Genomic DNA, 3269 nt, shown 5'->3' on the forward strand with positions numbered 1-3269 from the left:
TCCCTTATCGGGCTCTCTGCTCAGTGGGGAGTCTGCTTCTCTCTCTCTGACCCTCCCCCCTATCATGCTCTCTCTCTCATTCTCTCTCTGAAATAAACAAATATAATCTTAAGAAAGAAAAAGAAAAATATCATTAGGTATAGATGTGCTTAATCAATACCTTGCTAAAATAGCATAATGGGTAATTATTTTGTAAGGAATACACCAGATTAAATGCTAAGCACAGAAAGAAGTTGATTAAATAAAAAGAAAAATGGGAACTACTTGTATGCCCAACCAAAGGGCAAAGACTGAGGACATTTAAGCAGATATACTCAGGGGACTATGTTTATGAAAGTACGAGGAAGTGAACACAGTGTGTGGGGTGGGGGGAGACCAAATAGCAAGATGTTAAATGGTGGTTGTCAGACTACACATGGGCTAAAGACCTTATTTTCTCATGTTCCAGAAATTCTAAAATGAGAACGTTCTTTGGACAAAGAAGAAAGTGCTTTCTGGGGGAAGAGTAAAACAAAACAAATCCCTCTGTTTCTTTTGGTAGGGGGCATAGCTGGAACTATGGCTTGTCTGATGTCCAGCAAACACCACGCTTGGTAGTGCATTCACAGTTTGCTCCTGGCCAAACCTCCGCATCTAGATCAGTGTCAGGCCTAAGGTAGGGAGGCAGGCAATGTTGGTTGAATAAACGGATGGATGGCATATTTGGAAATACTTGATACTCGACTTTTTCTTAAAATACCTAGTAGAGACATAAAGGAGTTGAAAATAAGAATTATTCCAGGGGCGCCTGGGTGGCTCAGTGGGTTAAGCCGCTGCCTTTGGCTCAGGTCATGATCTCAGGGTCTTGGGATCGAGTCCTGCATCGGGCTCTCTGCTCAGCAGGGAGCCTGCTTCCCTCTCTCTCTCTCTCTGCCTGCGTCTCCATCTGCTTGTGGTATCTCTCTGTCAAATAAATAAATAAAATCTTTAAAAAAAAAAAAGAATTATTTCAAATGGGAACTATGTAACTGAGACAAAGAAAAATAAAGGCACATGACACAAATCTGTTAGGGTCCTCACTTGTGGGTTAGGCTGTCAGGAAACAGAGCGTAAGCATTAGACAAGACACGGTGCTCATAACCCCAGGGCTCTGGGCAGCCAAACCACTTCTCCAAAACACAGGCCAGTCATGGATTTTCTGCAGCTCTGCCATCCCTCTCTGACCAGCTCTCCCTTACCTCAAGGCCACAACCTTCCTGAGGTTCTGAGGGGAAGGAGGTAAGTGAGAAAGGGGGACAGCTGACAAGACAAGAAGAGGGAGAGTGGGGGGCTTCCCCTGAGGCGGAATCCTTCAGGAGGCCTGCCTCTGACGCGAGGTGCTCACTGCTGCCGAGGGCCTCTCTGGTGCTGGCAGGGAGGAGGGACTGGGGAGCCAGTGATTTGCCACCAGTGACAGGATGTCTTCCATTAATACAATGAATGTGTTCTAAGTACCCGTCACTCAGTTCCACCGGGGAGGAAGGGAGGAAGGAGAGAGGGCGGAAAGGTAGGAGGGAGGGAGAAATGGGGGTAACAAGGGGAAGGAGGGAGGCTTGGAGAGAACGGAGGGAGGAAGGGAAATGAACTAAAAAGGCTACAAAAGCAAAAAACTGACACACTTTCCTGGAGCACATAAAGAGGAGTAAGATACAAGTCTGCTCTCTAACTTAAACCCTAATCAGAGAGGCAAAACCACCCCCTGAGGCCACGTTACCAACTTTTTTTCTGGGTGAGATCTCCCCTGCTTCCAGGCACCCCTGTCCAGCCACCATTTCCTACCACACAAGAGCTTCTGTGATTTCAGATCTTTGCTCCTTCGAACCTGCCCTTTCTTCTCATCCACCCACAGTCCAGAGCGCCCGATCTCCCTCCAGGGGGACTCCGGGGCTGGAAAAGCCGAGGGGGGCAGCGGGCCTGTGCGCACGCGTGGGAGGCGGCCTGGCCCCGAGGGGCTGGGACCGCCCTGTGGAAGGTGGCATTCCGAGAGGCTTGGAGACCATCAGCAGGAATGTAAGCAGTCCTTGGACAAGTATAGAAGCAGGCTCGATGGGGATGCCAAGAGACACTGCTCCTCCAAGAACAGGCTGAGAATACCCTCAAAAAGGAAACAGCCGTGACAGAAGGTGCTTGTGGGAGAGCCAAGCAGAAGGTGCACAGAGGGAGAGCCAAGCTCACGTCCCATGCCTGGAGAGAGTAGAAAGGCAGAAGCAGTACTCAAGGCCAGTGAAACCAGATGGTGGGAGATGAGGCCCTGGTCATGGTGTCTAGCAAAAGGGCCATTAGGACAGCAAAACCCAAGTAAGCCAATTAAGAAATGGAAGACAAATGACCACAAGGACATGAAAGATGTTCCACATCACTAATCATTAGGGAAATGCAAATCAAAACCACAAGATACCACCTCATGCTCATTAGGATGACTGCTATTTAAAAAAAAAAAAAAAAAAAAGAAAGCATGTTTTATGGTATGTGTATTTTACCACAATTAAAAAAATGGAAAAAAAAACTATAACAGGAAGCCATTTTACAGTAGAATGGGATACAGAAGTTTAAAAAAACACACTCTCATATCTCAGAAATAATCAGTTTTAATGTTAACTGAATATTAATCAATACTCTTTTAAGGATTCTTTGATTTGCTGTGTTGATTCCCATTCTGTGGATAAAATAGTTAATATTCAACCAATCCTCTATTACAAAACATGTCGATGGCTTCTAGTTGATCACTGTTATGAACGCTTGGCAATTAAATTCCTTGCATACATTTTTAAGTGAATTATTTATTAGCAATAATCGCGCCTCGGATAAACTTCATTGGCTATGATACTGCCACTGTGCAAAGCTTAAGTGAATTATTTATTCAAAAAAGAGCAGTTAGGATGGGTGATGGGTCATGGGAGTGGGGGGGTGGGACAGAGGAGGGAGTACAGCTCTGGCCTGAGAGATCAGGGGCTCCTGGCAGCCAAGAGGGGTTACCCAAGGCCCAACAGCTCTCTGGGATTAGAGCAGAGCTGCCTTTAGTTCAAGGCTTTACACACTTGATCATCTCCATGACCCCCTGGAAATCTTGGTAGAAGATTCTAGTTCCGTAGGTCCAGGATGGGATTTGGGTTCTGCATTTCTGACAGGTTTCCAGGTGATGCTGCTGTGACTGGACGTCATGCTACCCTTTTAGTAGGCCTCGGGATAAAGGGTGAACATGGGGGATGGGGCCTGTGACAAGGCTGGTGACAGGACTGGAGAGGCTTCTC

The 3269-nt window shown here is 46.7% G+C and overlaps 1 pseudogene; it reads right to left on the reverse strand.

Annotated features, from left to right (window-relative positions):
- Positions 1-2760: 2760 nt before the first annotated feature.
- On the reverse strand, positions 2761-2862 carry LOC131826121 (U4 spliceosomal RNA; annotated as a pseudogene).
- Between the last annotated feature and the right edge of the window lie 407 nt (positions 2863-3269).

This window comes from Mustela lutreola, chromosome 2 (assembly GCF_030435805.1).
Source record: "Mustela lutreola isolate mMusLut2 chromosome 2, mMusLut2.pri, whole genome shotgun sequence".
Classification (NCBI taxonomy): domain Eukaryota; kingdom Metazoa; phylum Chordata; class Mammalia; order Carnivora; family Mustelidae; genus Mustela; species Mustela lutreola.